This window comes from Bos mutus, chromosome 6 (genome assembly GCF_027580195.1).
Source record: "Bos mutus isolate GX-2022 chromosome 6, NWIPB_WYAK_1.1, whole genome shotgun sequence".
In the NCBI taxonomy this organism is placed as follows: domain Eukaryota; kingdom Metazoa; phylum Chordata; class Mammalia; order Artiodactyla; family Bovidae; genus Bos; species Bos mutus.
The window spans coordinates 58,668,223-58,682,449 of NC_091622.1; the positions used below are offsets into that span (position 1 = coordinate 58,668,223).

A 14,227-nucleotide genomic window follows, 5' to 3' on the forward strand; every position below is an offset into this window, starting at 1 on the left:
GACTGAACAAAAAGTATAACACGGCTGTTCCCTGATCCAAACATCAAGGACTATTGAAGTAGGAGAATCAAGGTACACTCCTACAAAAGGAGACTGAAAATTAGGGTTCTGCCATAAAAAGAACTGGTTTAAAAGAGACAGTAGAGGGGCTTCCCTGGTGGCTCACTGGTAAAGAATCCATGTGCCAATGCAGGAGACACAGGCTCGATCCTCGGTCTGGGAAGATCCCACATGCAGGACAGCAACTAAGCCTGTGCACCACAACTATTGAACCTGTGGTCTAGAGCCTGGGAACCACAACCACTGAGCCCAAATGCAGCAACTACTGAAGCTCACGTGCCCTAGAGCCTGTGTTTCATGAGAAGCCACTGTAATGAGAAGCCACTGCAATGAAGAGTAGCCACACTCACCAGAACTAGAGAAAAGCCCAAGCAGCAATGAAGATCCAGCAGTCAATAAATAAATAAATAAAATTATATATAAGAAAAAGAGTGCATTCAACAGTAATACAGATATGTTCAAGTTTATTCATTCAACCATCATATTGAGCACCTGCTTGGCAGTGAAAAGGACAGACAAGGTCTTCATTTTCCCAGAGTTTAATTTCTAGTATAGGAGACAGAATATAAAAACAAAGGAAATTCCAGATAGTGATGCTATAAAGAAAATGAGAGAATGGTGAGATAATTGTGGGAACAATCTCCTTGAAGAGACTGAACTGAGACCTGAATGACATGATGGAATCAGCTATAGGAAGATCTGGGAGAAGACTGAAGCCACAAGGAAGAGCAAGTGCAAACGCCCTGAGGCAAGAACAAACCTGGCCAGTCCCTAGGACAACGCTAGTGCAGCTGGAACACAGGAAGAAACTGCTGTTGCCATTCTCCTGGGTCCTGATTAAGGCATTTGGATACAAGGTGAGACAGAGGAAGGCAGTGCCAAGACCTCTACTGCTTGGCAAACCTTGAGAAAGAGGTTGGATTTTATTCTGAACGTGATGAGAGACTTTCAACAAAGGGGTGACGTGATCTGACATTTTAAAGGATCCCTCAGGCTGTGGGAAAGGGGATGCACCATAAAAAGCCAAAGTGGAAGCAGGGAGACCAGAGGTTTCTGCAGTAGGCCAGGTGAGACACGGTAAGAGTTGGCAAAGGTGGTAGCGGTAGAGAGGGGAAGAAGTGGACAAATCTAGAATACATATTGAACACTACCATTCAAGGCACATGTAGGTAAGTTTATGACTAAGGGACCCAAGTGGGCAATATTAGTATATTTAGGATACTCTTTAGTAAGTACTTATCCTTTGAAGCTAAGGTGCGGGGAACCTCGCTTCTCTTTTGGCACCACTGATAAAGCACTGGACTAAACAGGCACACATCCAAGACTCAGTGTTCATAAAGCATATTAAGTGTATAAAGTAAAATCTTTTAGGACCTTACTGCCGGAGGCCTTGCCAGCTGGTCAACATTTGGGACATACAGGAGCTATGGCACAGAACTAAACCCTTACCTAAATCAAATCACCAAGTGACCAAAAGCTTTTCAAACTTCCACAGTGTTAACTCAGGCTATTCTGTGCCTGTTTTCCCAAGAGTTAAACAAGCAAAGTCTTAGTTTGTCACACAATGCATACTGATTTCATAAATCTTATAATATCATGATGAGAGATTTGAAAGGAAATCTTTTAAAACTATGATTTTAATCATTATGGTTTGGCAAACATACAGCGAATACTCTATAAAAGTTAAGGTCCAAGAGTATCTATAAAAATTGTAATGTGTTACTCAAAAATGAAGTGCTAATATGTGAAAAAGTAGGTTACAGAAGAACATGAGGTATGATACCATTTTTGTATAAAATATCTAAATGCAAAAAAGTCTGGAAGGATATAAACCACTGCTGACATTCTGGTGGTCTCTGGATGGCAAGAATACTGATGACTTATTTCTTCTTTTTTTCACTTATCTGCTTTAATCAACATTTTCTCCAATTATCACAAATTATTTCAAATAAACAAAATTATTTAGGTATAGATTAGCTTAAAAAATAAAAAAAAGAGAAAGAACTTCAAGAAAACATAATTTCATTTGTTTCGATCAGCGGCATTCCAACTGTGGTATTAAGAAAAAAAGATCTCGATTGCACACGCTGAAGGAAGAAATTTGCTAGGAAGAGGTCCATTTTATACCACACAAGGACATAATATACCCTTCAAGGGAGTAGTTCAAATTCCTAAGATCTCTTCCTGGATTTGATATATGACAATCAATTTAATACATAGCTCTTTTTCTTTCTTGCCGTTTGCTAAAGAAACACCTCAATTAATGAATTCTCTGGAGGAAAAAAAAAAACTTTAAAAAAACTAAGGACAACACAGAGGTTTGGTCTTCTGGTCTCATTCATGCGGTGGAAAGGCGCGGAGGGTGGCAGGGCTCGAAGCAGGCTACCCCAGAGGAATCTGCGTGGCGGGTCATCTAAAGTGGAAGGGAACACAAACCCTCTGCAGGCTCCACAGACTGGGCAGTGAGAACGCCTCCTAAGGGTCTCAGGACTTCCCCTGGAAGGGCTGACGCCGTCCAAGTTATTCTACGCTGCCAACGGTTTCCGACAAAACACAGTAACTGGAAGATCTCTTTAAACGCGGGTATTACGTGCAGGAAGCTCATCCGACTTTCTCTATGCAAAGCCAAGACATTCTCCTAAGGCCACATCCTCGCTTCTGTAAACTAGGGCAACTGAAAACACCCTATTGACTCTCTCCGGCTAAAGAACATCACTGTGGCTAAAATCCTAATACACACGCGAACAGACACTTCGGAAAACTGGCTCTAATGGTAACACGGGACTTCAGGTACTCCGGTAACCAGTTTATCGCACTTTATCTGCTACAATAAAGGGTACCACCTCTTTACTGTCAGCTCTGGTTCCACGTACTGAACAAACAGAAAAAGGGAATCCTTTAAATTCACAACACAATAAGGGCTAAAAGCTCCCGCTTTCTGGATGGCAGCTTTCTAGTCTCATCAATCACAACAAAGGACGCATACCGGTGACTACATCAGACCCGGCAAGGGCTGAGAAACAGAGGTAAATGATTTAGTGAAGATTGCAAGGTTTGTGAGGGATTCCTTCCAGCTACGACTAACTCACTCTTCTTTTTACTCCATTATACGCCTCCACCCGAGTTGACTGCTTACCCTAAAAATAAAACCACCCGTGGCTACCGTCCACTTCCCTGCCAAGTCCCGACTCTGGTCTCCTGCAGAGAAAGCCAAATCTCAGGCTCTTCGCCCCACTCTTCGCCGGAGGACGCGGGCTCGACAGCAGCGGGCTTCTCCCGATGCACAGTCGCCAGCCCGGCCGGGGACCCCTTGAGCCCGAGAAGCAGCCCCGCACTGCCGCAGCCGCCGCAGCCCGCCAGAGCCCCCAGGAAAAATCGGGGCGAGGGAAAGGTGGGCCGGCAAACGGTGGTGGGAGAAATGGGAGACACTCACCCGCCCAGACAACAACCGACGGGGCGGGGAGGTTGGGGGCCCGGACTAAGCCTCGGCAGAAAGACCGCCTGGAGCTTCCGGAACGCTGCGGCTGCTCGGGAAGCCGCTGCCGCCGCCGCTCCTGGCCGCCGGCTTCCTCCCCTCCTCTGTTTTGATTCGACTGACCACGTCACTCTAAGCCACGAGACCCGGATCTGCCGGCTCCCGCGGGCGGCGGCGCAACAGATTGCAGCGGCTCGACCCAGGCAGCCGGCCTGCCGAGCATGCGCGCGCCCCGCGCCTGCCCAGTGGGTCCGGAGGGGCGGGGCGGCCGCGAGCGTCACGCGGTTCGAGGGGGCGCGGAGCACCGGAGTTGCAGTTCCGGTTGGGAGGGGTGGGGCGCAGCGTTGTGTGATGGAGAGGGCGAGGCCCCGCGTTTGTTGAAGTGGCCTGCGTAGGTTCTGTTTCGTGTGTCGTGGACGTCCTCTGCAGTGTGTCTCCCTTTGCCGAAGCTGATGGCTTTCCTCAGCTGGAGTCTTTAGAATAGCGGGGATAGTGGTGCCCAAGCTGATGGCTTTCCTCAGCTGGAGTCTTTAGAATAGCGGGGGTAGTGGTAAGTGGGGGCGCAAGGTGGTGTCTGATGAGACTTGTAGAGATTGTTTTGGATCACTTAGGCTCAGGTGAAAACTGGAGATCGAGGTTTGGTCTTATATATACAAAAGTATGACAGACGTGGCAGTTATTGATCCCCTGTCCCGGAGGCAAACTGCACTCGGAAAGCTGGCTAAATTGAGTTCAAGAGGAGTGTTAAAGGGAATGTGGGACTGATAGAGCGATAATGGGGAACTGGGAGAGGAAAGCTGTTGTTAGGCAGTCAGCTCAAACCTTTGTTGCTTTGACCTTCGGGACTGAAATACTTATGGTGTGAGAACCTCATTTCTTCTAAACCAAGGTGATGCTTCCTACTCTCTCATTCTGGCCTTCTTAGTCTCCCCACTGAACAACGGGCCCGAGAGGTTTCCCACTTTGGGAAAACTTAGGGCTACTCTGTTTTCTTAGGTCCATAAATGGACAGACTTTAAAGCGAGACTAGTGTTTAAATGAAAGTGTGAGTTCCAAAGATTTCACAGAGGTGCTTATTTGCCTATCGTGCAGGAGAGGTGAAAGTTAGCTGTAAGAAACTGCCTTCCTTATTCTGAGTTGACCTTTTCGCCTAACCTGGACTTCTACCTCAGTGTCTGGTTTGTCACCTCAACTAGCTGAGTCACTTTCAGCGAAATTAGTATAATCTGCGAGAGCTGCTTTTTTTTTTTTTTTCAGTAGTACTTCCCTGGTGGCTCAGACGGTAAAGCGTCTGCCTACAATGCGGGATACCCGGGTTCAATCCCTGGGTCGGGAAGATCTCCTGGAGAAGGAAATGGCAACCCACTCTAGTATTCTTGCCTGGAAAATTCCATGGACAAAGAAGCCTGGTAGTCTACAGTCCATGGGGTCGCAAAGAGTCAGACACGACTGAGCAACTTCACTTATTTAACCTAATTTATCCAAAATATGGGGCTTCCCAGGTGGCTCAGTGATAAGAACCCACCTGCCAATGTAGGAAACTTAAGAGAGGCGGGTTGGATCCCTGAGTCCAGGAGGTCCCCTGGAGGAGGCCATGGCAACCCATTCCAATATTCTTGGCTGGAGAATCCCACGGAGAGGAGCCTGGCGGGCTACAGCCAATAGGGTCCCAAAGAGTCTGACACAACTGAAGCAACTTAGCAAGCATGCGTCCAAAATATAGTTTCAACATGCAATCAATGTAAAAATTATTAATGAGATGTTCATGTTTACCTCATACTAAGTCTTCAAAAGTGGATGTGAATTTGCACTTAGAGCAAGGCTCAAGTGCTGGGTGTGGCTAGTGTCACCATATGGGACCGCACAGCTCTAGAGCATGTGAGCTAACAGGTGTGGGGGACTGGCCTGGGCCTAAGCTGGAGGCAAGACCCAAGGACAGTCGTTTGGGAATGACAGGCTGCTTATTTCGCCCAATCTCCTTGTGCCTTGACTTCTTTTAGAATAACCTATGTAGAAATAGGTTATTTCTTTCCAAAAAAAGGCAATGCCAAAGAATGCTCAAACTACCTCACAATTGCACTCATCTCACATGCTAGTAAAGTAATGCTCAAAATTCTCCAAGCCAGGCTTCAGCAATATGTGAACCGTGAACTTCCTACTTCCTAATGTTCAAGCTGATTTTAGAAAAGGCAGAGGAACCGGAGATCAAATTGCCAACATCTGCTGGATCATGGAAAAAGCAAGAGAGTTCCAGAAAAACATCTATTTCTGCTTTATTGACTATGCCAAAGCCTTTGACTGTGTGGACCACAATAGACTGTGGAAAATTCTGGAAGAGATGGGAATACCAGACCACCTGATCTGCCTCTTGAGAAATCTGTATGCAGGTCAGGAAGCAACAGTTCGAACTGGACATGGAACAACAGACTGGTTCCAAATAGGAAAAGGAGTCTGTCAAGGCTGTATACTGTCACCTTGCTTATTTAACTTATATGCAGAGTACATCATGAGAAACGCTGGACTGGAAGAAACACAAGCTGGAATCAAGATTGCCGGGAGAAATATCAATAACCTCAGATATGCAGATGACACCACCCTTATGGCAGAAAGTGAAGAGGAACTCAAAAGCCTCTTGATGAAAGTGAAAGAGGAGAGTGAAAAAGTTGGCTTAAAGCTCAACATTCAGAAAACGAAGATCATGGCATCCGGTCGCATCACTTCATGGCAAGTAGATGGGGAAACAGTGGAAACAGTGTCAGACTTTATCTTTCTGCGCTCCAAAATCACTGCAGATGGTGACTGCAGCCATGAAATTAGAGGATGCTTACTCCTTGGAAGGAAAGTTATGACCAACCTAGATAGCATATTCAAAAGCAGAGACATTACTTTGCCAACAAAGGTCCCTCTAGTCAAGGCTATGGTTTTTCCTGTGGTCGTGTATGGATGTGAGAATTGGACTGTGAAGAAGGCTGTGAAGAGCGCCGAAGAAGTGATGCTTTTGAACTGTGGTGTTGGAGAAGACTCTTGAGAGTCCCTTGGACTGCAAGGAGATCCAACCAGTCCATTCTGAAGGAGATCAGCCCTGGGATTTCTTTGGAAGGAATGATGCTAAAGCTGAAACTCCAGTACTTTGGCCACCTCATGTGAAGAGTTGACTCATTGGAAAAGACTCTGATGCTGGGAGGGATTGGGGGCAAGAGGAGAAAGGGACAACAGAGGATGAAATGACTGGATGGCATCACTGTCTCGATGGATGTGAGTCTGAGTGAACTCCAGGAGTTGGTGATGGACAGGGAGGCCTGGCGTCCTGTGATTCATGGGATTGCAAAGAGTTGGACACGACAGAGCGACTGATCTGATCTGATGTAGAAATAATTGCTGTGACTTTAAAATAAAACATTCGTAAAATGCCATGTGGACTTAGAAAATCGTGTTCTAGCTAAAGATGGGTAAATTGTTAAGGGCAAGAGCTTTTTAATTAAAGTGGGAACACAGGTAAAAATGTCTAGAAAATGAAAGGTTTCTGGTAAAACTCACAAAGTGTTTCCACGTTAATTAACATTACAAGTAGGTAGAAGTCAAGCTTCTTAAACTTTGCATCTTGAACTCTGTTTACTCAAATTCAGAGAGTTTTAAGTGGTATCTAATGAAGTTCACAGAAGTTCTAATGTGACTTAATGAAGTTCAGAGGCTGACTGTAACACAGGGTCTTTAATCTGTGGAGCTTCATTCTGTGGAACAAAGTCTCATGCTTGAGTGCGCCCATGTGCACACATGTGTTTGAAAGTACAGCTGTGTTTGAGAGCAGTATGCTACAAAATTGGAATGGTACAAAACATTGAAAAATTATCAGTATTTGCTTTATAAAGTAAATTACAGGAAAATCAAGATGTTGGGATCTTTCATAGCTAGCTTTCAAGATAATCCCCAGTGATTAGTGATTCTCAACTCTGGAAATAAGATTCTTTCAGCCTATTGAAAAAGGGCTGCTCTGACCTGTAAAATACAGCTGAAGGTGTGTGACTTCTAAGGCTAGGTCATAAAGGCATTGATTGCAGCTTTCCACCTCATTGTCTTGGATTGCTTGCTCTCGAGGAAGCAAGGTTCCATGACACTCCACTCAAGCAGACCTATATTTGAAGATGCCCAGGTGGAGAGAAACAAAAGCCTCCACCAACAGCCTCATCAGTTTACCAGCTGTGTGAGTGAACCGCCTTGACTGGGCTCATCCTGCATCCCCAGTCTAGCATCAGATGACTGCACCCTTGCTTAACGTCTGCTTGCAATCTCATGAGAGATAGAAAGGACCAGCCCTGACACGAACAGTGAGCCAGGATCATACGTGGGTTTTTGCCCTAAGTTCAACCTTTGAAAACTTTAAGCAGTGGAAGAGTCAAAAAGTATGTGTATAATTCTCCATATAAAGTAATTTAAAAAGCAACGTAGAATTCCCACCACAGTACTTAGAACATAATGAATAAATATTTGTTGAATGGACATATATAATTAAAAGACAAAACAGTCTGGGAAATATTTGGAATAAATGTTGATAAATGAAAGGGTAATGTAATATATGAAGGACTCACACAAATCACTAAGAAAGATATTAATGCCTCTAATATGTGTATGGATAAAGAGTATGAGTTACACACAAAAAGACACAAATGACTTAATAGTTATTCGAAAACCTTCAATCTCAGTAGTAATAAAAAATGCAAGTTAAGATTTCCTTTTTTAACTACAAATACTTTGGGAGTTTTTGGGGGCTTTTTTGCTTTTTTTTTAAGCAGAGAGGGAGATATTTTTAAATATGACTATCTAATATTGGTACTGTTAGCACTGCTGACAGTAAATTGGCAGGTACATTTTGGAAATCAGCTGGCAATATATATCAAGTTCTGTAGAAGTATCACATCCATTGACCAATTTTCACTACTGGGAAACTAATGAAATAGTTTTAAAAAGAGTAAAGTTATAAAGATGTGAATTACATTTGTATTAATATGATGGGCAAAAAATAAGGAAATAACCTATGTGAACAATGGTAATGGAAAAGATAATGTTACATTGTATGTTAGGTTCTAAAAAATATGAGGATGGAAATAATTTTAAATGACTATAAGGAAGTTATTAACATTTTATGATGGAAAAAAAATCTAGAAATAATCTAAATGTACAATGGTAGTAGAATGTATGAATATGTAAAATTATGTTTTAGGCATTAACAAACTTGAAGATATCTTCCTTTTCTGATCCAGACCTACTTTGATTTTTGCATTAGAAGTAGAAAGTGTTTGTAATTCAAATATATATGCCCCATGTATTCATAAAGTATTCTGATAGATATTCTTATAACTATTGGCATTGGTTATTCTGGGGTGGGGGGTATGAGAGTCTCCCTTATGATTTTTTACCCTTTGTATGGTTTGAATTTTTTCATATCAATGCATTATTTTTGCAGTTCAAAACATCATTAGTGAGTTTTTTCTTAAAAAAAAAAAAAAGCTGTGGTTATGTTAGGCTACTCAGGCTCTCATAACCGAATAGGACAGACTAGATGTCTTAAACAACAGAAATTTATTTTCTTGAAGTTCTGGAGGTAGGAAATCCGGAAGATCAAGATCTGGCTTGCAGATGACCATCTTGCTTTGTTCTCACATGGCCTTTACTCTGTGTGGAGGCAGTTCTGGTGTGTCTTTCTCTTCTTATAAGGACATTATTCCTATTGGATTAGGGCTTGTCCTTATGACCTCATTCAACCTCACTTACCCACTTAAAGGGAGATTTCCCCTGTAGCTCAAACGGTAAAGCATATTCCTGTGAGGAAGGAGACCAAAGTTCGATCCCTGGGTTGGGAAGTTTCCCTGGAGGAGGGAATAGCAATCCACTCCAGTATTCTTGCCTGGAGAATTCCATGGACAGAGAAGCCTGGCAGGCTACAGTCCATGGGAAAGCAAAGAGTCGGACACGACTGAATGACTAACGCATTATAAAACACACCCCCTTAAAGATCCTATTTCCACATAGTCACAATGGGGGTTAGGGCTTCAACATATCAACTTGAGTGGCCACAAGTCAGCTGTTAACTGGTTAAATATGTATATAACTTAACATTTACCATTTTAACCATTTTTAAGGGTACAGTTCTGTGGTATTAAATACATCCATCTTGTTGTACAACTATTACCAACATCTATCTTGTGAACATTTTCTTATTTACCTATTAAAACTCCATGCCTATTATACTCTTAACTCCCCATTGCCCCTTCATCTCATTCCATGGAAACCACCATTCTACTTACAATCTCTGTAAATTTGACTATTTTTAGTACTTCAAGTAAGTGGACTTGTTTAATATTTATCCTTTTATGACTAATGTATTTCGCTTAGCATAAAGTAAGGTCATCCATGTTGTGTGTGTATATATACACACACCATATTTGTTTATTCTTTCATCTGTTGATGAAAACTTGGCTTGCTTCTATATTTTGGCTACTGTGTATAACACTGTTGTGGACACGGGTGTACAAATAAAGTTCAAGTCCCTCCTTTCAATTTTTTTGGGTATATACCCAGAAGGGAAATTGCTGGATCATATGGTTATTCTAGGTTTAATTTTTTGAGGAACCGTTTCACAGTGGCTGCATTTTACATTCCCACCAACAGTGCATGATGTTGTTGCTGTTCAGTTGCTAAGTCGTGTCCACCTCTTTGTGATCCATGGACTGCAGCACGTCAGGCTTCCCTGTCTGTCACAATCTCCCCAAGTTTGCTCAAACTCATGTCCATTGACTCGGTGATGCCATCCAGCCCTCTCATCCCCTTCTCCTCCTGCCCTCAATCTTTCCCAGCATCAGGGTCTTTTCTAGTGAGTGCATGAGGATTTCAGTTTCCCCACATCCTCACCAACACTTATAACTGTTTTTTTTTCAATATTAGCCATCCTAATGTGTGTGAGTTGCTGTTGCAATATAGTCTTGATTTGTATTTCCCTGATAATTAGTGATGTTGAGTATCTTTTCATATTCTAGTTATCAATTTGTATACCTTCTTCAGAGAATGGATTACTAAAGTCCTTTGCCCATTTTTTAATTGGGTGGGGGTTTTTTTGTTAAGTTGTAGGAGTTCTTTATGTGTTCTGCATATTAATCCCTTATCAGGTGTATGATTTATGATATTTTCTCTCATTCTGTGACTTTCCTTTTCACTCTTTGATAATGTCCTTTATGCAGAAGTTTTTAGTTTTGATGAAGTTCAGTTTATCTTTTATTTTTATGAAGTACAATTTATTTTTTCTTTTGTTGCCTATGTTTTTAGTGTCATATCCAAGAAATTATTGCCAAATCCAAAGTCATGAAGCTTTTCACCTGTTTTCTTCTAAGATCTTTTTATAGTTTTTAGCTATAACATTTAGGTCTTTAATCAATTTTCACCTAATTTTTATGTATACTGTAGGGTAAGGGTTGGACTTCACTCTTTTGCATTGGATATTCATTTTTCCCAGCATTTGTTAAAAAAAAACTATTCTTTCCCCATTGAAAGATCTTGGCACCCATGTCAAGAAGTTATTTTATTATATATGTGAGTTTTTTCCCTAGGTTCTCCATTCTATTACATTTGTGTATATATATCCATCTTTATGTCAGTACCACATTATTTTGACTACCATAAGTTTTGAAATCAGGAAACGTGAGACTTACAACTTTGTTCTTTTCACTTTTAAGATTCGTTTGGCTAGTCAGGGTCTCTGGAGATTCCATCTGAGTTTTAGGATAAATTTTTCTATTTCTGCAAAAAAAGTGTCATTGAGATTTTGATAGGGATTGCATTGATCTGTACTATCACTGGATAGTATTGATATCTTAATAATATAAGATCTTCCAATCTGTAAACACAGAATATCTTTCCATTTGTTTGTGTATTTAATTTCTTTCAGCAGTGTTTTCTAGTTTTCAGTGTATTAGTTTTTCACCTCCTTGGTTAAGTATATTCCTAAATATTTTATTCTTTTTGATGCTCTTATAAATGGAATAGCTTTTTAATAAAGATTTCTACTCTTTTTTTTCTACTCTTCATCTCTCCTATTTGCTTCAAATTTTCTTTCAGTTCACTATCTTTCATTTTATTAATTATAATTTTAATATACTAAAATTAAATTTTAAAAATTTAGTCAATTGTTTCCTATTTTCCTTTGAGACAGTTTTTTGTTTTTTTTTTTACTTTGAAACCTACAAGGTTATCTGGTTATCTTCAGTTCAGCAGGTATATGTGGAATGCCTACTATGTCTTTGGCTCTAGGGGCACATTTATGAATATGAAAATCCTGAGGGCTACAAAGAACATTCAGATCCAAACATTTAATAAATATTTCATTCAAATTTCTTCTAACTTTTCAATTATTTATTATATTTAAACAATTTATTTGGAATTAATTTTGGTCAACAATGCTTCTCAAGTTTTTTGAGAGTTAATGAGGCAGTTAAAGCCATTTTATTATTTGGGGTAAAACCCTCACTGTTAGCCAGTTGAAGTTACTTACACAAATTTGGGAGAAATAGATCTTGAGAAAGTATGTTCACTTTTATAGGAATAAATTAAATTACTCCTATATTTTGAAGAGTTTACAATTTCACTGCTATCTTACTATTTCCTGAAGACAGAGAATGTGAGTAGTATTTTCATAATTTAAAACTTCAAAGTGAAACATTCTACATATTTATTTTTTGCTATATAACAATTGATATATTGACAATATTCTCTGTACCAATTTTTAAGAAAGTAATAGAATGATTTTTCAAGAATTTATGTAATAAAAATTGAAGAAGGGGACCAAGTGAGGGAAAATAAGGAAGACATTAGAAACTTTATGGGAAGAAAGAAAGATATTTAGTGTGAAGAAAATAAAAGGCAAACTGAGTTCTGACCTTGGGGATAATGTTTAATAATAAATGTGGAAAAGCAGCTGTGATAGCTTCTGTATGACTGCCAAGTGCCCTAAACATTTCTTTTTTTAGAAGATATTGCTTATTTCATCCTCTGGAGCATGTTATACAGACACACACACACAAGGAGATAATTGAGTTCTGGAATTCATTATGCTATGTCTATTTTTATTCCTCAATCTCCACCTAAACTGTCATAAATGTATTTCAGTCTTTCTCTAAAGTTTATCTAAAAGATATATCACCTTCTGTGATCAGGATATTATTTCTCCTAATGTGATGTTTAGGATTGTGAATTTTGAAGGAAACTGTCAAAATACAGGAGGATTTTAAGTGCTTCTATCCTATTCCTAACCATTACATTATCTATTACGAGGAAATCCACAGACTTTTATTTTAGCTTCAGTCACAATCCAAATGGCATACTAGCCAAGGTTGTAAGAATTAAAAGGAGGAGGAAATAGAATCATGGAGGGGTACACAGGGCCCCTTCCATGGGCTACTTATTTAACTTTCCCTTAGTAGCAGAAACCAACTATCAATATATACACCTTAAATTCTAAGATATGTTTTTCTTATATTGTAACAAAGACAAATAATGGTAGATATGCAGAGAGTACAAAAATCCCAAGACAGATTCCAAATGCAATTGTTAGAAATAATCTACGTGCCAAATTAATGGGGGAATAAAATTGATGAAAAGGTATTCTTTCCTAAAACAGGTTTTAATCTAGAATCAGCTCTGACTAGAATTCTTGTGGGTCTGGAAAGGAGGCTATGCACTTTGAGGAGGAAAGGTAATTGGAAAGTTAACTAGGAATCCGGGGTACTCTGGAATTTTCCAGTGTAATCTCTGGATAGGATTGTGGATCAGCGATAGCCCAGACAATTAAGTGGCACAGTATATGTGAAAATGGTTTGTTAAAAGTAATGACTAAACTATTAAAAAATCCAACCAATACTGAAATTTGTAAAATTTGTCTTATACATATATTTGAGAGTCACTACCAGAAATGAGGCACTTACACTGCTAATTATATGAAACAGCATTGGAAAGGAGTCCAACCCATATTATTGTTTATATCAGGGATTCTTCATCTTAAGTAGAATGAGATCCTGTTTTTGAGCTCAGAGCTAAGGATATACAGCTAAAGATAACACACTCATGTTTGAGAAAACATCAGCTTTTGGAATCTCTCCCTTCCCCACTGGATCCAGTGAGAGGTACCAGTTAGGAAAATCAATGCTACCCTCACCATTATCCCCTTCCTCAGAAGGGGAAGACAGAATAAGTGGAAGTTGCCCTTTGTGGGGAATGCAGTGTTCCAAGGTGAAGTTATTCTCTCTCGCTACATTATGAGAGAAGGCAGAGAATGTTTCCATTCTCTATGACTGAGGGGTCATTAAAAGAGTCATTAATGGGTACTGGCACAAAGACAGAAATATAGATCAATGGAACAAAATAGAAAGCCCAGAGATAAATCCATGCACATATGGACACCTTATCTTTGACAAATGAGGCAAGAATATACAATGGATTAAAGACAATCTCTTTAACAAGTGGTGCTGGGAAAACTGGTCAACCACTTGTAAAAGAATGAAACTAGAACACTTTCTAACACCATACACAAAAATAAACTCAAAATGGATTAAAGATCTAAACGTAAGACCAGAAACTATAAAACTCCTAGAGGAGAACATAGGCAAAACACTCACCGACATACATCACAGCAGGATCCTCTATGACCCA

At 40.3% G+C, this 14,227-nt stretch overlaps 1 protein-coding gene across 3 annotated transcripts in view; it reads right to left on the bottom strand.

The window, feature by feature from the left end:
- The window catches only part of SMIM14 (small integral membrane protein 14), a 61,375-nt gene extending 57,649 nt beyond the window's left edge, over positions 1–3,726 (bottom strand). The window contains exons 1-2 of one of the 3 annotated variants that reach the window (XM_070372280.1): positions 3,494–3,726; positions 3,197–3,258 (exon numbers count right to left, since the gene is read on the bottom strand). The gene's annotated coding sequence lies outside the window, so the exon portion shown is untranslated. The remainder of the gene's footprint in view (positions 1–3,196; positions 3,259–3,493) is intronic. The other 2 variants (XM_070372279.1, XM_005897355.3) reach the window with 2 other exon arrangements.
- Positions 3,727–14,227: the final 10,501 nt, after the last annotated feature.